The sequence below is a fragment of the Camellia sinensis genome, chromosome 6 (assembly GCF_055761805.1).
Source record: "Camellia sinensis isolate YWXY chromosome 6, ASM5576180v1, whole genome shotgun sequence".
Classification (NCBI taxonomy): Eukaryota; Viridiplantae; Streptophyta; class Magnoliopsida; order Ericales; family Theaceae; genus Camellia; species Camellia sinensis.
The window spans coordinates 90,645,802-90,668,981 of record NC_138966.1 but is presented as its reverse complement, the minus strand read 5'-3'; the positions used below and the strand labels follow the sequence as shown (position 1 = coordinate 90,668,981).

The following is a 23,180-nucleotide window of genomic DNA, read 5'->3' as shown; positions in this document are numbered from 1 at the left end:
GAATTATCTTGTTGGCTTTTCATTTAAAATGTATTGTACATTGTTTATTTTTAGCTATGAAACCATCTTACAAAATAATTGTTCATTTATTGAACTGTAGAAAAATTTATATTTATTGATTATCGATTTATTTATTTATTTTTTTTAATACTTGATCCAGCTGGCAGTGATGGTTGGTTATTTACTAGGCTGTCTAGCTTACCCTTATTTTATTTTTTTCAGATTCTGAAGAGTAGAGCTGCGCGGGATTTTTTTTACATATGGGAGTGCCGAGAGTAGGACTATGATTTAAGTACTTGGATTATTTGTTTTGTTAATGGATTTTATTAGTGGACTTGGTGGATAATTTCATATGATAAGAATAATCAATTTTTTTTTTATGGATTTTAGAATTATGATAATTAAGGATTTGATTGGTATATTTTACATTGTTAGTTATGTGTTGGACTCTTAGCCTTGCATGCTCACTTAAATGAGTGTGCGGCGTTGTCACGGAGCTTGGGACGTGACAATAAACATGTATTCAACCAATCAATTATCAACATCACTATGGATTCAATGTAGTTATAAAGTAGTATTGAAACCAAACATATTGTAAAGGTTGTGAACCACTATATGAAACTATAAGATAAAGAAAACTGTTTGCAGAAACTTTGTTTAGCTTTTGAGTGAGAAAAACAACCTGCTTCGTATACAGAGAGAGCAACAAGTTGTGAACTCCGGATCCTCATTTTGCAAACGGTGAACGCAAAACTCCAGATATTTTATTACTTCATGGGTTTCATTCCTGTTTTATGGTATATGGTAACAAGAAAACTGATCACATGACTTCTACCAGAATGAAAGACATGTAAAATGTATAATCCAATCAACAAAAAGGAAATAGGTCCAATACAGATCCTACTAACTTATTAGCAGAAGGTATCCATCAATCATAAGTCCTGCCTGATGATGTAAAAGATGTAGCTGTCCTTGGCACATAAATATTAGTGTTTTATTGTGACTTATGCAAATATTTCATTCTCTTCTATTCGTTCATACTATATATATATGCATATAAGAAAAAGAAAGAACAGGTAATTTAATAGAGTAAATGGTTCCAACATGTTTAAATCATAGCACAGATTACATCCAAACATTAATGTAATATTCACCAAATGAACTCACTGGAAATTAAAATTGTTTATGCTAGGTTTGGTGCCCTTCATGTTTGGGTGAACAAACAAGTATCTTGCACTGACTGAACCCCACTCTCTGGACCACAAAAGCAAATTATGTTCTGCATATATCCTTGAAAAGTACCACAATTGTAGAAAACAAGAAATAAAATCCTTAAAAAATCTAGTTTTTACCAAATGATCAACAATAGAAACTATCATCACAGCAGCAGATCAACTGTGCTGAATCCATGGGACAAGAAACCAAATGCATGGCAAAATGGTTTAAAACTTTAACTGCCAGTAATTGTAGCACAACATATTGTATGTGCAACTGCGTTTAGACTAACCATTGAAATGAACTAAGTATGATATCATTCAACAATCAAATGATCATATCCACCTTTAACTAAATTCCCTAAATAGCTGGAGTATTGTAATGATTAAAGAAACACTTATGCTTTCAGTCTGATTTATAAAAAAACAACAATCTTTTGCCATAATTTCAAACTGGGGAGAACTTTACTTTGCATGAGGTTCACTTGAATAACGCATCATTGCAGGAATTAACTTCCTTGGGTTCAGGTTTTTTGTTGTCATCCATGACTCCACAGTTTCATATGCATCAAGCATGATGAGGTCTGGAGCAAACTTGTACTGCATGGTAAACACAATTTGTTAACTTTTTCAACAATATAATGGTTTAACAGATTGTAGATGAGCAGCTGTTTGCCTATTGCAATATCATGTACACAAATAGCAGCTTTGGTAGTAAATGAAATAATAATAATAATAATAATAATAATAATAAAAGATGGCAAGTGAAGCTGTGGTCAGTCATTATTATACAAAATAAATAAATAAACAAAATTGCCCAGCCTTGACTCAAATAATCGAGATTAGCCCTTACCTGAAGATCTATGGGCACAGCAGGTTTTTGAAGCACTTCCAATGCTTTCTTTGCTTCTCCTTGCTAAGCTCAGTACAAAAAAAGGGGGTAACAAAATGGAAGCTCAAATTAATAAAAAGAAGCAAATGGAGATTTTTGTGAAATTAGTAAACGAACTGTGTAAAAGCCATATGAATCATTTCCCATTTACTTTTCTTCATTTTGACCAAAAATTTAATATTAAAACAAGGTTATCTCCATATCATATGAATTTATGATAGCAAGAATTGAGTTGCACCTAGAGCATGTCATTTTTGAATCACATGGAAAGTGGGGTTAACTTGGGGTAAAGTATGAAATTGGAACACACTTGAATTGAATTAGACATGGTTTCTCAAAAGTTACGATTTTATAAGAGCTTTTACAAAATTCATTGCCTTATTTTGTGTGTGTGGCTTATGAAGGCTCTTGAAAACCAAACTTATTAATATGTTAGGCTTGTACGTAAAACTAGGGGTAAAATGGTAATTTGAACGCATGGGGTAAAATGGTAAATTTAGACTTGAGGGTTTTTCGTAATTATGTACATGGTAAAGTAGTTGAATGCATATAATTGGGCAGTTGGCGGGTATGTGAAACTTCACTGTGTTAAGGAACTTTAATTTTGAGTATGGACCTTACTAAAATTATAATGTTGGTTTGAGAAATTCAATTTTGATTATGGACCTTACTAAAATGTTAATTCTTGAGTATGGACCTCACCAAAATATATGAACACACATTGGCCCCGTTTGGTAGAGCTGTGGGAAAGTCATTATAACTTATAGTCTAACAGCTTATACCTTATAGCTGTGAACATAAGCTGATTTTTGACTTATAAAATTCTCATCTCCCACTCAAAGAATAAGTTGTTTTTTGACTTACAAAAAGCTATAAGCTGTATTGTTAAGCTGAACTAAACACATCAAAATAGCTTAAATTAAGCTAAAAGCCGAAATAAGCTGAAAATAAACCCTACCAAACAGGGCCATTATAACATACTCCCAAATAAAAACAAAATGGAATACCAAAGCACCTGGATATAATGATGAACCACAATCTCATATTGCTCCTTGAGACTCGCAAAATATACCAACTCATCAACTCAATAAATTGGAAAACAAAATAACTTTAAAAAAGATTAAAGTAAAACCATTTTAGAATACTTTGACGGAAGAATATTGAGAAACAGTTAGACATTTAAGTAATAAGCACTAGTCTTATGCAATCACAATAATGCATCATAGACAGCAAGTCTTAGGAAACAATGATTAAAATGGTGGAGACAAGAACTATAACATAATGCTAAATTCCACATGTATGTCTTACATGTAATTAGCTCAATAGGCAATAGACATCCCAAGTAAAAAGGTTGGAAGCAATTACTCATTTAATTAAAAATAACTCCATCTATGTTAACTAAAAAAATAAGATCAAAAAGGGATAAATGAAAAGCATCATTCCAACTAGTTCAGAAATTTATTACTCATGAAAGTAGGAAAACAAAATTGGGAAGTGAAGCATGCCAAAGTCCAATTGCAAAAAACATTTTTCATCCATAAATTTCAAATGTCAAAAGAAAGTTTTCTTCTTCGTAATGGATAGTGGAACCATACTAATGAAACAATGAAGAAAAGCATGACATTCAAATTTATGAATCCCAATTAACAAGGAAGATTCCTATTCATGGATAAATTAACTAAACACATTCAGGATGATGTCCCATAGTAAATGAAATTAAGGAATTAACACTAAATTAGAAATATGAAGAGAAGATAATGGTGCTGTCCGTAATTGGATAGAAAATTATTATCCACTTTGTAAGCCTCAGGTGAAGCCCACAAGCCCATTGCATGGAAAGAAGACATTTTGGTCCAACAAATGATCACATTCGTGAAATGATAGGAGTAGCACTGTTGAAGATAAATTAAAAACAACACACTAAGATAGTTCAGTCATGTATAATAAGATGGTTTGACCGGTAGATGCAATGATCAGAAAGAATGATATAATCATTGTAAACACATAGCTGACCCAATTAACTGGGAGAGAAGCTTTGGTTTTATCTGGTTTATTTCAATGTATAGATGTGGGTTGTGCCAAGGTTACATGCCCTAGCATTTTGTGACTAAGGTATTGTGTTGTACACATCAGTTTTTGTTTTATATCAGTGGTACGTTTTATCTTTATTCAGTTTAATTATAGTTTAGTGATAAATTAAAGATAACAGGTGTTTGTCATGTCAAGTTATAGGGAAGGTGCTATCAAACCTCCAGGGATGGGACCTGACAAGGATATCTCAACATTACAACACAAAATTTACCTTTCTAAGAGGTTCATTGTAGTCGCCTCATCCAATGCATCCTTGCAGTCACTAAGAAAAGCTCTAAACTCTTTAATGATTGAGTGGTACTCCGAACTACGATTCTCCAAAGCAATGTCATCTTCAAGGAGAAGTCAATTGATCTAAAATAAAAATGTACAAACTAAAATTATATTAAAATGGCTAATTGTCATGTAGCTCTGAAGCACGGGTACTCCAAAAATAGTGTCGTACGAGTACAGAGTGCTGATACGCGTACTGGGTACGACGAATACATGCTGGGTACAACAAATACGTTTGGGTATGGCGAGGTTTTTTTTTTTTTTTTTTTTTTTTTTTTTTTTTTTTTTGTAGCTACTAGAATTTGTTGTAGCCTTTATTATTCTTCTTTCAACTTCGAAAATCATCAAGTAACTTATTTCCAACACCCTTTACCCATAAGTCATGGTTTTGTTCTCTTTTGCATCATGTTTTAGACAATCAAAAAAGAAAAATAAAAAGAAAGAATTATATAATTTTTTAGACAAGCTGTTCTCCTTTTAGTTTTGATATTGAAACTTTGATTTATATGTTGGATGTTTAGCTATAAATTAAATTTCAAAAAAATAAAAATAAAACAATTGGCGTACCTCACCCGTACCCGTACCCGTACCTTATTTTTTTAAGAATTTGCCGTATCGGTGTACCAATATTGTACCTGTACCTGTACCCGTGCTTCATAGTCATGTAGTTTATGATAAACATGTTAAAAACACTCCAATAGATGTACAACTCGAGCACAATAATCACCAAAATTATTGCAACCACTGGCTTTGTTACACCCATGTGAGAAGAAGTCTTGTAGTGTAAGACATCAAATTAAAACAAAGCAGCAAAATAATAAGATAGATAAGTTATCTCGTAAGCAAAACCTTGTCCAGGTATAATTCAGTTGCCCATGTGGAAATCATAGTTATTTGGCATTTATCATCTTTTGCAAGATTATCAAGCTTCCGCAATAAAAAAGTTCTCAAAGCATCCTGCAAGGAAGTATATATATATATATATATATAAATTCAAAAACCACAAACCATATGAGCACATGGGTGCATAACTATTTAAAGTAAAAAATAATGGTAATCATGTTGACTTCAAAGTCTTTATTTGATAATAAAAAGAAGTTCCGCTTAAACCATAACACTATCAACCTGAACTTCAGGTAAGCAATGAAACAATTGACACTCCACATGTAGCCTCCTTTACCATGTTGGACACTGTAATGTGCATGATAGTCAGACATGGATCTACATAGTAAAAGCTAGATATGGTAGTTGTAGCTATTTGAGGTCGCCACATCAGACTTTTGCGAACATACGAGTCACTAACACCCACGATTATGAGTCACTACATAATGACGCAATTTAAAAAGGCCAAACCAGCTAATTAACGAGAAGTATAGACTTGGCTTTTTCAAGCATATACGTGGCTATCCAAAAGGGAGCAACACTAATCTAGTAAAGGCCGGGCCAACCAACAAAGATAATCATCACGCTTGTTTTGTTTGAGGAAAAGTATAGATGTGAACAAGGAGGAACTGCTATTGTGAAAAGAAATAGACAACACTATTTATGTATGTGTATATATTCAACGAACTTAACATAGTGTAGATCAAAACCTTACCTGAATAGGAACTTAGGGTTCGTTTGGGAGGTGGCTTTTTGGCTAAAATATGAGATGAAAGTAAAGAAATTGTTTGGGAATGGCCTTTTGGCTTTTTACAAAAAAAGGAGCAAAAAGTATAGAGAAGGAAAGGAATCTTTGACCTTTTTCATATGGCTTTTTGGCTAATTCAGCCAATTGCCAAACGAGGCCTAATGTGGATTATGTATCAATATTAACAGCTCAAACAGAAAAACAATATTCCATGCTGTATGTTCTTTGCACATTACATAGAAAAATAAATACTCTTCAGACGTGATCTTAGCAGATAATAAACACTTGAAGAGGCTATAAGATGACATGATGAAAAGAAAGACCATCCAGAAGTGAAAAAACTCCACAAATTAAACTCAAGTAGTTATGCAACAAAATCACATGAAACTCTTGGGCTCCTAATTTAGTGACATAGTTGTTGAACTCAACCGAAAGCTTTAGCTGTTAGAAAGAGGTCATTTTATTATATAATATATATGTATGACTGGACTCTACTCCATATAGATGCCAAACACATGCAAGTATTATATTTATTTGGTAGACAATGAAGTTTGAATACAATATCTATTGTATGCTCTGTGATACCATGTTGAATTGTTAACCACCAAATCATCTGAAAACCTAAGTTGTTAGAGAGAGAGAGAGAGAGAGAGAGGGGGGGGGGATTTTATTATTTATATCCTCAATAGTAGTATAAATAAATTCAAACAATAGTTTTAATACATATTTGTAGTTCATCAAGTGTGTAATTGCAACAAAATTTAACAGCCTTTTGGCATGTCTATTTTTAGTCATAGTTAAATATAAGCATTATGCACATAATTCTCAAAAGATGCTTACACTGAGCATCAATTGAAGTAAAGCATCACATATAACAAGGTCAAGAAGATTAAATCAAAAGATTTTAGTTGAGAACAAAATGATCTCATACACAAAAAAACAAAATATATAGTCCATTTTACTTCTAAGCGCAGTATTGTTTTTTTCTAACTAAATTTTATCTAAAGGCAGCACCAAGAGTGGCGCAACCTCTGCATACAGGATGTATACAAAGAAGCCTAAAACCCATAACTAAAACAGAGCTCTCATATACTAAGCACAGTATTATCACTGAAAACAAGATGCACCTAAAACTATACATGCAGCTGCCTATCAATCGTTTGTATGAACCTGCAATAACACATCTCTAGAAGGGTGAAAACAGAGGGTAACATAACTTACCTGTTCATTTATGCTAATAAACTTCAAAGTGATCTCTTCAAATGATAATATGTAATAAATCTGCAAAATGCATTCACTTTAGTTAAAAAACTAGTCATCCTCCATTACATGAACAATAGTACTCACTCAGATATTTACTTCAAATATGTATGATAGTGACTTTCCAATGTGTATTTAAGTTCAAAAAGAAACACGTGCACTAAGAAAATCCTTAAATACAAGCATAATAAAACCAAAACAAAATGGTAATTCACCTTTGCATAGAAAGATGCTGCCCGGGGGAAATCCTTGGCAGAAAATGCAGCTTCAGCCTGCATCATAAATAGGTCAGTGATGAACTAAAATAAATTCAAGTTGCATACAATTGTATGTGGTCATAATCTAACCAACAAAGTCAATAAGCCCAGACCTGTGCGAGATATACTTGATCTCTCTGGAATGGATCCCAACAATTTGCCAAAGCTGCCGCATACTCCTTCAAGTCCAGGTACACCTTCCACATATCTCGGCCTTCATCATTTACAGACACCTGCTTTACAATCTCAAATTCATCATATGGAAATTTATTGGCACAAGATAAGGCTGCTACTATTTAAACATCCTGGTCATTGCATGTAGTATACAAAATTAGGCAAGAAGTTAAACATCCTACACCATGTAGGGGGCCATTTAGCTGTTTCATTTTGTTGATCTGTGTATATCACTTGCTGTAGGGTATGCCCTAAATGACCCTCTTGAATATGCCTTTTAAGATTTTTCTTACCTTGGACACTGACAGCACGTAGTGCACAGTTATATCACAAAACAATGAAATCATCCCAGCATACAAACCTGAAAAATGGAGTTCTGGTCATATGCATAGAACAATCCAGCAGAGGCATCACTGCATAATCCAATAATACCCCTTGACATTGATTCTGGTGTTTCATCAAACTGAAGTTCCTCTATGATCTGTTCACTGATTCTATTTACAACCTAAAACACATAACACAAACACAGCAAACATCTCTATAATGTTAGTGAGCAGGGGAACTGATGAACAAATATTGAAGTCAGTTCCCAACTTGTCCATCATCGTGTACAAAGAAAATGGAATGCTCTCTAGGATCCATCTGCTAAAACTTTATTTCCAGCAAATAATGAAGTTCATAGTCACAAAATTGACAAGAAAATTCAAAATCATGTATGTGTAATTAAATATATGTCTGTGCGTGCGCTGCACAGAAAGACGTACCTTAACCTTGTTTCCTAGGAGAAGCAGAAAATGAAATTCAGACACTGCCAACATCAACTAATTTTGAATAGTCCAAAAGACCCTCGTTCTCCACAAAATTTTCATTTCCTTCTGGTGAACTGCCCAAGAGGTTTCCCAAAAGATTTAATAAGAAAAGTCCTTCATAAGAGAACTATACTATTACCACATAAAGAATCAATACACTACAAGACGGAGGATGGACATAAAATGAACATTTTTTCAAGAGAGAACCAAAGAAGTAGAGCCTAGTAAACAATAAATTCCGGAATTTATGCGTATTGTTCTGTTCACAAAAGGAAGCAAAAGTGATAAAGACTTGAGAGTCATCTCCTACCTATGCTGTGCTCCAAAATTTAGGCCACCGTGATAGATACCGGCTCCAGAAAGCCATTCAAAATGTACAGCTCTTCTTTGCTTGATAAAGAAATGCAGTTCACTGCAGGACAGGAAAAAATGGACTTCATTTTCAAAAAACAAGAATATGATTATGAGAACAATATATCCACCCAATATGTGTAAAATCATAATTAATTTGATTACACAAAAGAGAATAAACCCATGCAACCTGTCTTCTTACCAGTCAAATACCATACATGACACCAATTAAGATTCTATTTATTAGTAAGAATAGTGTATATCAATTATACAAACATGGTAAAAAAGATATGAGTCAATCCAAGTTTCACATAATAAATTAAAAGGGCACCAACTTCATCAGGAAAATTCCCCAACCCACCCACCCACCAACCCCAAAAAATTAAGTGATCCCCCTCCATTAATCAAATGGTGAAATGATATTCTGAGATGACTTCGAAGGAATGAAAAGCAAACCCTATTTTCCTGATTATTTGAAATTTAACAATATTCTCTATGTAACAGGTTGACTGAATTAACAGAACAAACCAACTGATACAATGAACAAGGCATGGTTTAGTGCACCACATTAAAACAACTGAAATAATCATACCAAGTTTCGCAACAACAATAAACTCTTTGGTTTAGTAACTACATCCGATAGATCATAAAAGTACTATGGACAGCCTAAATAAGGTGAAGCTACATGTAGTTCAACAAACTAGAGGCCCCATGCAATGTCTTGCAGCCAACAGTGCAGTGAGCTTTTTGTCAAAACTCAAAAGTAACTTATTAGTTCATGAATATTTGTAGATTTTAAACATCTGTATTTTGTACTCGATGCATATTACCAATTTTCATGCATGCATATGAATATATGGGATAGTAGTTGTCAATGCACCTAATCTTAACATTTTTCTTGTTTCAAAAATGTATTATCTAGTTCTACAAGTTTCATGTGTCATAAATCTTCACTCCTTACGTTTCCAATAGCACGAACATTTATGTGTGACAATTATGCCAAATGGATTACTTCTCATCAAGCTCCAAATGAAAAGACGAACTAGATTAATTTACAGTTCTCAATGTGTACAGTATATGTTTCATATCATTATCCAAGGCACTGCCGTCATTAACTAATTTTATTTATGTACTTTTTAGCGTTTAAAACATGAACGAGCACAATGAGTTCATGGCAAAATAGGTGAAATGTAAATCCAAAGAAAATACAACAACAATAAAAGAAGCATCTAAAATTTATTATGTGTGTCCCAATAAATTGAACTTCATTATATCAAAAGCACTTGCCTATTGGGTATTTCACCAGGAAGTTCCATAAAACGCACTGGACGATCAACATAACTAGCAAAAACAGTCTAGAAAATGCATTAAAATCAATAAGCATGAAATTTCAAATAAAAAGTATTAATCACAAAGAGCTATAAGACAAATAAAACATCATCTACAAAATAGGGACAAATGCATGGAAGGATGCATTCCCGAGAACCACGAATATAACCACCTAAATAGGTGAGCTACTGCAAAATTATGAGTTTAAAGCAACAATTAAATAAATTACTTAATGCAGCCTTACAGACCTGATAGATGGAGAAATGGATGCTTGGGAAGTGAGCTTAAAAAATCCAAAGAGAATATATTAGTGTACCTCCCTATCAACTCTAAGCCTAACTGGGATGGGAGATTAAAGAACCTCAGAGCAAACACCTCACTTCTTTCAATAAGTGAAATAGACACTTGACCTTCTGATTACAAATTAGCGAAACATTGTTGAGGTATCAGGGCAAGATCTCAGATAGACAAGCACCTAAGAGGAAGAGGGCTACAGGGTCTGGAAGCCTTGGTCAAGCCAAAGCCCCTTGATCAGCAGTCTCAACTACTTTGCCACAAATTTTCAATTCTTAACATATAAAATAAGATCACAGAAACAGGATTTTTCTTTGTGAAGTTCGAAGACTCCCAATATTTAATATGTGGTCCAAGAGGGAATAACCTTGCATAATCATTTATAAAGCAATAAAAGGTTGAAGGTTGACAAAAACATAAACCCTACAAGGTTGAGCATAATCATAATCATTTCTTAGCATTTATAGAGCACTAGAAGTTGAAGGTTGTCAAAAATATAACCTCTAAGAAAATGTTAAAGAAAATAGAAAAGTTCTAACAAATCTATGCAGTGGTAAGAGAGAAAAATATATATTATTTAGCTCAATTAGAAATTGCTTCTCAAATTGATGTAGGACACATAAATAAACAACATACACTGCAAGAGGTTTAGAATGGCCAAACCTAAGGGACGCAGGCAAAAGATCTAAGCTAATGAAATAGTATCAACACTAGGTCAAGAAGAAAGGAATTGGCAAGGTCAATTTCTTGTTAACATGAATCATTCAAAGAAGACACTCGTGAGTTACTTATATGGGCTACCGGGTGCACCACCTAGCGGTTTTAAGAACATAAAAAACTATGAACCAACTATACAGAGCTCTAAAAGTCAACATCATGACCTTCAGCACTAACTAAACCACCGGGAGTCCATACAAAGGCCAAATTCTATGGTAAAGAAGGCTGTAATAAATTAATAATAATCGGGCCATGAGAGACTTTATGAAGTAACTTTAATTGCAGCTATAAAGGGCCCCAGAAGAAATTTGTAAGTATTGCAGATTTGACAGGCCTCTGCAGGAATACACGAACCTAATTAAACTCACATCCAGTGACCCAATGCCGCTGAAAGAATAAAGCCGCGTAGGAGTAACGGCCATCATGTAATATTTAGTTCCATTGCTTGTGCTAGCTGTCTCCATCTGGAAAAAAATACAAAAAAATAAAATAAATAAAGACAAAGGTAAGAAAAAGACATTACAGGCAAAACCCAGGTAAAACTCTAGCTAAGCCAGAGAGGGTAAAATAGTTAGTGAAGGTTAGTTTCTCAACAGCCACTTCACTAATCTAGTGATCATCCACATGCATGCTTATTTTTTCAAATGACCAATTCCATCAATCAGAAAATTTAACATTTTGTAGGAGCATTAAAATACTCAAAGAAATCCACATATCTGATGGAGAAACACCATCTATAAACTGTATGGCTTTTAGCACCAACCATGTACATACTAAATCTTTAAGCAATTTTGAATATTGCTAAAAGTAAGCAAGCCTCCCCTAATACAGAGGAAAGCCCCAAGTGGCAGATTGGTATGTATCCCCAATGGAAAAGGACCAGAAGAGGTGAAATGAAGTGGAGGACCTGCAAACCCATGAATGCTTCTGGAAGTTATTTAAGTTCAAATAGAAAATTTATGTGCTTCTCCTTCTTATCTTTCTCATCTACAGCAATTTCATGGAGTTGTCCATTATCTGTACCAAGAATGACTTCTCTTGTAGAAGCTGCGAAGACATCAGATACAACAGAAGAAATAAATTAATATGAAAAAATCCCTCTGAAATATTAGCTGGTGTATGAAAGAGAGGGATGGCTGAGAAACCAAACACGAACCTTCTGTTATTTGTTGTCTATTCCAGGCAACAGCATTCACGACAAGACCCTTCAGTTTGCTTAAAACATGTGGCCTAGTCCACTTAGCATGTGTATAAAATGTATCTGCACCTCCACCGCCAACAATGGTAGCAATACAGTGGCTCCCCCTAGGATCAACAAAAACTCTATGGATAGATTGCTCCCCAGCTCGACCCGTAGAGAGATCAATATCTATGAGTGAAATGATCAAGAAAATAAAAGTTAAGTGTTGGATGCAGCCCAAGGTCTAGATCCCAACAGTTGCACAAAGTGACCACATAAATTGCAATGTTGCATGTGATTATGGCAATCCCAACATGTAATGGCAATAAAATCAAGAGGAATTAACAAATAGTATGTATTATAGAATAAGATATATCAAAGAAATATAGGGCATAACTTGCCACCTCAAAAATCATCACTAGTTTTACCCTGTTAACGAGAATGAAACAATGGTGCAAAGAGTTCCATTTACAAATATTATCCCTAAAATTGAACCGCACTGAATCCATCAGTGTGGCAGCATCCCATTTCCATCTATGAAAATTTTGGTTAAGTAAATAGTACTAGCTGAACTTGGGAGAAGACATGATACTCCAATTTCCAGCATACCATGTGAAGAATCTAGAAATCCCCTAGATGTTGATTTGTGATTATGTATCAATTTTAAGTAGAATATAACAATCCCAATCAAACAATCAAACAATCAAGACAAAGAGACACAGCGATTTAACGTGGAAAAAACCACAATTGGACACCTCCAACTGTGATCAAAAAACCACGGGCAACAGCCACAAGAACAATCCACTAAGAAGATTTAAAGGAATTACACAGGTATACTCTCAATTACCTAGCGAATCCACAACGCCTAATTGAACCAACCTCTATGTGCCTCTTCCAACCCCATCTTCACCACGGAATTGTCTTTCTGATGAGCCACTCTGGATTCCACCACAGCTTCAGGCTCGAATTCTTCAGAATCCACAACTGAAGAACAACACTCTCTTTTGTAGAACAAAACACAACCTTTGATAGAACAAAACACAACCTTTGATGTACTCTCTTTAGAACATGAGTTGAAGACTCAATCAAACATCAAAGAAAACTCACAAAGTATCCCCAGATATAAACCCTAGAAACCAAAAAGAAGATCTGGAGAAGTAATCCTAAAATCTGATCCAACACGCGAATTTATAAAATCTGTCCCGCGATCTCCGCTCGAGCGCCCAACAGCCCGCTCGAGCGGGCTTCAACAAAATATGCGCGAAATATCACAGAGGTCCGCTCGAGCGCCCGAAAGCCCGCTCGAGCGCAAAATCACACATCTCAGTATTTTTGCAGGCGACCAAAACTGCTGGAACCAGGGATTCTCCGCTCGAGCGCGGGTATGTCCGCTCGAGCGGACAGGCAATTTTGAATGCATTTTTGCATTTTGCTTCGGGGGCGCTGCCCCTCGACCCCGCCGTGGCGCTGCCCCGGACCCGCCAAGGGGCGCTGCCCCCTGGACCCCCGCGAGCTGACCGGGCAGCTCGATCCCCGTCATAATCAGCGAAGTGGCAATCTTGAAAGTATTAGCATCACAAACTTCTCTGAAAAGCACAATTCGGGTTGGATTCGCATCTAAACACTCATAGCCTCACTGAAATAAAAAATGCGAATAAAATTACAACTCAAAGGAGTTTTGTCAAACGGGATTGCCAAGAAATAAAACCTAACACCATGTCATGGTTGATTGTTAACCTAAGAGTTACATTGGCAAATCGGATCTGTAATTTATAATATGACAACTATGAGCATAAGGTAGAAGTTATATACAGTCATATGATATCACATCTCATTTTTAACAGGTCCCATCTCTAATGATTTTTACAGTTGAAACACAAAAGAGAATCAATAAGGAAGAATCCAGTAAAGTAAATGAGTATAAGAGCATACCATAAGAATCTCCAACTTCGAAATCATGTCTAATGATCCACCCTTTACTAGTTCCTAATACAATAACATCATTGCCAGCAGCCATGCATGTGATAACTCCATGCCCCTTCGCTGCATATCTCTCCAGAAGATCCACAGAAAAAACCTGCCTTCCTGTTTCCATCTTTAGAACCAAAAACTTTAACCTAACAAGTGGTAACATCTTTTTCACTTGGAACTAGAATATTCTAAAAAATCAAAATAATGGAAAAAGTACAAGACACTTAAAAAAAATGAGTCACAAAGAAAAAAACTACAAAAAATGAAATGAGTTACCAAATTTATTCACTTCCTCTATAACCTCTCATTATACTTCCAATGAGAAAGACGCAAGTCCATAAAGAAGCGGAATACCTTAATGCTCTATTCGGTTTATTGAAATAAGATGGACTGGAGGGGAATGGCCATTCCTTAGGCTCCCCTATGGATTGATCATTCCCTTACAATAATGAATGACAATTTCATTTGCAATGCATTTTTCATCATTTTTTTCGTCAACCAAACATGGGAATGACATTTTGATGGAATGAACAATCCATTCCAATGAACCAAACACTACCTAAGGCTTTGTTGGTTTGTGGTATAACTCACATAAGTATAAGTAATACCACCTCCCCCGCGGTATTACTTGTACAAGACCATGAGATTATATCCATCCCCAATCCAATGGTCATAAATAATCTTTCCATCTTATCTCACCATTTATCCCACCCTAACCAAACATAATACAACTAATTCTATGGTGTATATAATCCATGGCATTACTTATCCCCACTAATCCCAACCACAATCCATGGTATCCAATCTCCTCCTAAATTAATCGGCAATCAAACATGGCCTAAATTCAACAAGCAGAAATCAAAATACTCCCTTAGTACACTTTTTATGTGTCCAAATTTCCATTTTTGGAAGTCACATTCTACGTGTTCTAGTTTGTAAAGTCAAAAGTTTTAACCATTACTTACCTTAATACTCTTCATTAATTTATATGTTAAAAATGACCGTAGATATGCTTATCACAGAAGAAAAAAGAAGTTTAGAAGCGATTGAGAAGAAGAATCACAAGAATCATGGCTTGCAATGTTGACATTGAAACTGGCCTACCTGATTGAAAAATGTACTCATTTATGATAGTTTTAGAAAGAGAAGGGATACTAAAGAAGGTGGTGAGATGAGATCTGAATAGTAAATACAGTTATAGACAAGGGAAGTTATTGGCAAACAGAGCCTTGCTTATAACCCAATGGAGCCATTTTCTTATACTTGTTGTAAGTTGTAAACACAGTTATAAACAAGGGAAGTAACTGGCAAACAGAGCCTTATTTATGGTCCAATGTAGCCATTTTCTTATACTTGTTGTAAGTTGTAAACAATGCCATATTACATCACAAGTAACAAGGTAGATTTATATTTTATATACATAATATGAATGAAAATGCATTGTGTATGCAAAATCAAGCACACAAGGAATATTTAATATTAATGGATGAATCCCAAATTTTTCCCTGACAAAGTTTAATATTTAATATGTTATAGGCCTTCCCTCAATCTGCTCTTCATGAATTTTATGTGAGTAGTCAATTGCATTTTATTATCAATCCATTACTTGCATGAATCCTTTTTAAAAAGAACTGAGTGAGGAAAGAAAAGGGGCAATTTTTATTTTTATTTTTTATCACTAAATTTAAGGAATTAGAATACAAATCTACCATGTTTCAAAATGTGCATTCCCAACTGAAAATCACAACGAACTTTTCAGTACCTTTCATCATCACTATAACAGTTTAGGCCTTTGCTCATAACCAATGTGTTGTAATAATGATGTGATGAATTATTCAACAATAATGATGTAATCACAAAAGATTAATTAATAAAGATAAAAACACATCAGCGTCAGCATCAGCATCTATTGTAGACCAAAAGAGAAAAAGCAGTATAACCTAATCAACATAATCTCTTGAAACACCATGGCAAGAAGGGGACGAAAATTTTTGAAGGTACGAAACCATATTATAAAAATTCAGGTAACTTCCGTGATCAAAATGTTGGAACAATCTTCTGTATAAATAAAATAAATTAAAACAAAGTCAAATAAAATAAAATAAATAACTTACCAAATTTATTTATCGAACCGAATTAAAAATAAAAGACCAAGTCGAGTGTGTGACACTCTGTTCTTAAGACAGATTCGCCCCGCTACAGTGCTTACAATTAAGTGGCGTCTATCTCCCAAGATACAATGATCTTCACAAATTGTAATAGCACTCCAAACAATTTATTCGGCGAACCAAACCTGTGTTCTAACTCTCTGAAAATTACCCTAAAATAATATGAAGAATAAAGGATGCAAGAGAGCAAAATGAAGGCAAGGAAAATGAATTTTCGGAATCAATCAAAATTGGAATGGGGCTGCCTTTATATAGGCTTTGTTGGCACCTATTCAATTTGAATAGAAAAGGTATGAAGAAGGGACATACCCCTTCCTTTAAAATAAAGAGACACCGTGAAAGGTTTGCACCCTTTCATTCAAATGGAGGTTTGACCCTTCCTTTAAAACAAAAAGACACCATGAAAGGTTACACCCTTTCATTCAAAATGGAGTCTATTTCAATTCACAACTACCTCTTTATAAATTTTCCAACAATCCCCCACATGAATGAAATTGACAGAGAGAAAATGCAACAACATGATGTAAATACAGAGAGTACAGAAATTGGAAATATTCTGCAAAGGATATGTAGCTTTTGGCTTTGAACCTTCCCTTATGAAATACTATCGGATTTACTAGCTAACTAGTGAACATGATGTCTTGAACTGTTCAGCCGTTTGTGTAAACCAAGACAATAGAACTCACACAGTATATCTCCAGACACAGTTTAGTTCTCACTATTGTGTTCATTTTGGCCCTGAACAACCTGGTCTTTCATGAGTGCTCTAGAGAATTGTAGCCCTTCACAAATCTCATAGAACCGGCCCAGTTCACACTCATATAGGTGATTCTTATGAAGAGTATCATGCCATACTCCACTAGGTATACCTAGATATAAGAATCATTAAAAGTATTACTTAACCTAAAACGCTGCAGACATCACTATTTCATCATAGAAATGGGTAGGAGTTAGACTCCCCAGTGATCCTTCTGAGTCATTCACAACTCGGTTGTCCCTTTGAACCTAGATCTTGGGATCTCCAGTCAACTAGGTTGGGTTGCCGTTGTGGTAACTCTTATTAAATAGGCTTAAGTCTCATTCCCCTCGATGAATTCTCAACTAACTCTCTTGCTAACCCTTTGGTTAGTGGATCCGCTATGTTGTCTTTAAATTTCACATATTCAATGGAAATAATTCCATTAGAGAGTAGTTGTCTCACGGTGTTATGTCGACGACGAATGTGTCGTGACTTACCGTTATACATATGACTCTGTGCTCTACCTATAGCTAATTGACTATCGCAATATATGTATATAGCAGGCATCGGTTTTGGCCAAATTGAAATATCTTCAAGGAAGTGGCGAAGCCATTTTGCCTCTTCCCCTGCTTTGTCTAAAGCTATGAATTTTGATTCCATAGTAGGCCTAGCAATGCAAGTCTGTTTGGAAGATTTCCATGATACAGTCGCCCCACCAAGAATAAAGACATACCCACTGGTGGACTTTGAGTCTCTAGTATCCGATATCCAGTTTGCATCACAGTAACCTTCAAGTACTGCTGGATATCTAGTATAATTTAACCCAATGTTACGAGTAAATCGGAGATATCTTAGAGCCCTTATAATTGTTTTCCAGTGTTCTACTCTTGGATTACTCGTATATCTACTTAATTTACTTACTGCATAAGCTATATCTGGGCGAGTGCAGTTTATCAAGTACATTAAGCTTCCAATAATTTGGGCATACTCTAATTGAGAAATACTTTCCTGTATATTCTTAGAAAGATACAAATTAACATCTACAGGTGTTCTAGCAAGATGATCATCATCTTTGCTGAATTTGTCAAGTATTTTCTCAATGTAATGAGATTGTGACAAAGCATATCCTTCTGATGTTTTGGTAATTTTCATACCAAGAATTACATCAGCAATGCCCATGTCTTCCATGTCAAAATGTTTATTCAACATTTTCTTAGTAGTTTTAATCATGTCATTATTACTACCTATAATGAGCATATCATCTACATAAAGACATACAATGACATAACCTTTGTTTGTGTTTTTAATATAAACACATTTGTCACACTCATTAATTTTGAATCCATTTGACATCATTTCCTTGTCAAATTTCTCATGCCATTGCTTTGGCGCTTGTTTTAAACCATATAATGATTTAACCAATTTACACACTTTCTTTTCTTTTTCTGGAACAGAAAAACCTTCTGGTTGTTCCATGTAAATTTCTTCCTCTAACTCACCATTTAAGAAAGCGGTTTTCATATCCATTTGATGAATTTCTAAATTGTATAAAGATGCAATGGCAATTAACATTCTAATGGATGTTATTCTAGTAACCGGTGAGTATGTGTCAAAGTAATCAAGACCTTCTTTTTGTCTAAAACCTTTGACCACAAGTCTTGCCTTGTATATGTCAATTGATCCATCCGCTTTCATTTTCCTTTTAAAAATCCACTTGTACCCAAGAGGTTTACAACCTGGTGGCAAGTCCACTAATTCCCAAGTGTGATTTTGCAAGATGGATTCAACTTCACTGTTGACAGCTTCTTTCCATAAAGGAGCCTCAGGATTGGACATAGCCTCTTTAAAAGTTAAAGGCTCATTTTCTAACAAATATGTTAGAAAATCTAGACCAAAAGATTTTGAGGTTCTAGCACGTTTACTACGCCTAGGTTCCTCTTCCTCATTTTGATCTAACTCTTGTTCTTGATCATGTTCTTGATCCTGACTAGTAATAGCATCATGAGATCTTTTACGGTTACTAATCTCTTGTTCAGTCTTATTTGGAAATACATGTTCAAAGAAAAATGCATTCTGAGATTCAATAATAGTATTTACATGCATTTCGGAATGTTCTGATTTATGAATCAAAAATCGATAAGCACTACTATTCTTGGCATAACCAATGAAAATGCAATCAATGGTCTTAGGACCTATCTTAGTCTTTTTAAGACTAGGAATAGCCACTTTAGCCAAACACCCCCACACTTTTAAGTATTTGTAGGATGGTAATCTTTCATGCCACAATTTATAAGGTGTTTGATTCACTTTCTTTTGGGATACTTTATTAAGTATATAATTGGCAGAAAGTATTGCTTCCCCCCATAAGTTCTGAGGTAATCCAGAACTTATTAACATGGCATTCATCATTTCTTTTAAAGTCTTATTTTTCCTTTCAGCAATTCCATTTTGCTGAGGTGAGTAAGGAGCAATGGTTTGATGAATTATTCCATGTTCTTTACAAAATTCACCAAAAGGTGATTCATATTCACCACCTCTATCACTTCTAAGTTTCTTGATTTTCTTACCAAGTTGATTTTCAACTTCATTCTTATATTGAATGAAAATTTCCAAAGCTTCATCCTTGGTTTGAATTAAATAAACATAACTATATCTAGTATAGTCATCTATAAAAGTGATAAAATATTTTTTCCCACCTCTTGTTTGAATTGACTTAAAATCACAAATGTCACTATGAATTAATTCAAGTGGTTCCGTACTTCTTTCAATTGAATGAAAAGGAGTTTTAGATAATTTTGCTTCAACACAAATTTCACATTTATGATTTGAATAAATTGCAAATTTAGGTAAACATTCCATATTAATTAATCTACGCAAAGATCCATAATTAACATGTCTTAGTCTACCATGCCATAAATTTGAAGACTCAAGCAAGTAAGAAGAAGATGCATTATTATTAATAACTGAGGGTACAACGGTCATTACATTTAACTTGAAAAGGCCATCAGACATGTAACCTTTTCCTACATACATCACATTCTTAGTAAGTACAAATTTATCACTCTCAAATACTAGCCTAAACCCATTCTTACTCACCAAAGATCCGGAAACAAGATTCTTGCGAATGTCCGGTACATGCAGCACATTGTTGAGAGTGAGTTCCTTTCCTGATGTCATCTTTAGTACAATCTTTCCTTGTCCTTCAACTTTGGAAGTTGAGGAGTTGCCCATAAAAAGTTGTTCACCATTGTCCACTATAGAATAAGATGTGAACATCTTTTTGTCGGCACAGATATGACGAGTAGCACTAGTGTCCACCCACCATTCTTTAGGATTTCCAACAAGATTTACTTCAGAAACAACTGCAGAAAGATTTATGACATCTACACCATTGGAAATTTTATCCATTTCGGTCATTTTGGCTTTAGCAACCTTCTTACTTGATCTTCCTTTGCTTTTACGTTCGTAACGGCGATCTTTGGCACGATGTCCCTCTTTGTTACAAATGTAACAAATGCCATTAAACTTGTATTTCTTAGTTTCCCCTCCTTTAGATAGCATTCTCTTCTGCCATTTTTTAAAAATAGTTCCGAAGAACTTTTCTGGTTTTTCACCATGATTCATTGGCACAGTCCCAACATAAGGAGAGGTTGGCGTAATGGCAATCACCATACCAGTATTGGTTAGAACATTAGTTTGACCAGTTTTAGTATCTATAAATTCTAAATTATAAAATAAAATTATAATTATAATTTTATACTACACAGAAAATTTAAACTAAAAAACACAGAATTTTAAATTCTGTAAAAATAAAAGAAACAAGAATTGTAACTTTTATTTCCAATTAATTTGAAAATAAAATAAAATTTTATTTAAACAAATTAAACCAAAACTACATAAATAAATTCTGTTAAAATAAAAGAAACAAACCAAAATGTAACTTTTATTTTCAATTAATTTGGAAATAAAATAAAATAAAATTTTATTTGTAACGCCCTCAAAAAAACCCATAATAACCATAACATTAACATGCATTTATAAAAGAACACGAATCATTTGAGTTAGTCATCAGAGTATTCTTATTGAAAGACATCACATGTAACATCCTGCAACATCAAAATAAATGCCCTAAGGGCTTACATCTTTCCAAGCTAACACTTGGACACAAAAGGATGAGTACTAACTCATTTACAAGTTAAGCCCTAGGCTTGAATGTTTACATGAAATCTCAAAAATAACAAAATAAAACATATAACTAAAGACAAGTCTTCAAAATCCCAAACATCAAATCCTTCCAGGCTAAGTCCGTGGAGGTAGCTTATCACCTGAACCTGAAAATGATGTTCCCATGAAGGGTGAGCCACAGCCCAGTAGAAAAATACTAAACCAAATATAAGCATTGAATAAAGCTATAGCATTCAATAGATGGTTAACCAAGATAATCAATTTTATCATTAAACAGTCTCATGACACTAATGTCTAAGACACATTTCACTTTCCATTATTATCAACATGGCTCAGAACCTGGCCAAACTCACAACAGTGAATTATATATCATATTCACATTACTTCCAATATCAACAAAACAAATGAGACTCATGCTCATATCAAAACACTTCATACTTCCCATTTGATACACATTTTAGTGCTGTATCAATAATCATGTAAAAACACTTCAATATAATAAGCACACATAAAAATGGTGCTAATGGAGTCCATCCCCTATCTCCTCCCAAACGAAAATCCGGTTTAGAGGTCCATCCCCTATCTTCCCCTAAACCGTGGAGTACATCCCCTATCTCCTCCCAAACAATATGCATATGCAATGCTCAATCAATACATGTAATTTCTGTATTAATTCAATAGTCTAAAATTATGACTTAACAAATCGATTAGTTTCAATTTTCCCTAATCCGCATGCAATGTCTACAACAAGCACGACTATCCTCCACCGATAGCCCAAAATAGTTATTTCTAGACTCGAAAAATAAATATACCAACAATTCAATAGGCGAGTGATTTATATTATCCAACTACACCATTTAATCAATAAATTCCCCAATTTCATGGATTTAACCAAATTCCCCAATTTCCTTAAGTTAATTACTCAAATCAATATAGCAATTCAACTAGGTTTCTTTTTCCCAAAATTTTCAAAGTGTCCCCAACCTATCAAAATACCAAACTTAGAACAAAGCATATAAAATGGAGTAGGAAAATCCCTACCTTGAAGCGAAGAACTCGAATGGAGAAGATGACGAAAACCAAAGTGCTCCAAACCCAAGATTGTTCTGATTAAACGGAAGCCCTCGACCCACTCTATCTTTTTAACAAAGGGCTTAGGGTAGAAATACACTCTAAGTAGATCAAACCTAAGAGAGAAGGTGTGTAGGGAGAGGGAGAAGACGGTTCTAGGGTTTTAAAATCAAAAAGGAGATGAAAAATGATCCTGAAAGTCGGATCTCGGATTTTTATACCAGTCGCTCCGCTCGAGCGTGGAAACCCCCGCTCGAGCGCCACTCACAGACTCCCGCTCGAGTGGCCAAACTCACGCTCGAGCGGCGAATGCACTCTTCCAGAAGATTTTGCAGACAGGTCCCCGCTCGAGCGCCCAACTCCCCGCTCGAGCGTCACTCACGACTTCCCGCTCGAGCGTCCAATCCCCCGCTCAAGCTGCCAACACTACACAGGACATACTGGATAGGTGTATTCCCCGCTCGAGTGTCCAAACCCCCGCTCGAGCGGACAAGCCAAAATCTGGGCAACTAGACTTGGTTCCTAAGCTCAACCAACCTGCTCCAAATCTTCCCAACACAACCCAAGACTCAAAA

At 34.9% G+C, this 23,180-nt stretch overlaps 1 pseudogene across 1 annotated transcript in view; it reads right to left on the bottom strand.

Annotated features, from left to right (window-relative positions):
- Window positions 1-14,587, bottom strand: part of LOC145789361 (vacuolar sorting protein 18-like) — a 41,256-nt pseudogene extending 26,669 nt beyond the window's left edge. Inside the window, exons 1-17 of the transcript XR_014333857.1 lie at window positions 14,404-14,587; window positions 12,448-12,660; window positions 12,199-12,338; window positions 11,660-11,755; window positions 10,239-10,306; window positions 8,911-9,012; window positions 8,556-8,674; window positions 8,153-8,296; window positions 7,731-7,850; window positions 7,576-7,632; window positions 7,322-7,381; window positions 5,320-5,427; window positions 4,398-4,551; window positions 3,122-3,189; window positions 2,068-2,130; window positions 1,684-1,814; window positions 683-787 (exon numbers count right to left, since the gene is read on the bottom strand). The product of XR_014333857.1 is annotated as a vacuolar sorting protein 18-like (transcript). The remainder of the gene's footprint in view (window positions 1-682; window positions 788-1,683; window positions 1,815-2,067; window positions 2,131-3,121; window positions 3,190-4,397; window positions 4,552-5,319; window positions 5,428-7,321; window positions 7,382-7,575; window positions 7,633-7,730; window positions 7,851-8,152; window positions 8,297-8,555; window positions 8,675-8,910; window positions 9,013-10,238; window positions 10,307-11,659; window positions 11,756-12,198; window positions 12,339-12,447; window positions 12,661-14,403) is intronic.
- Window positions 14,588-23,180: the final 8,593 nt, after the last annotated feature.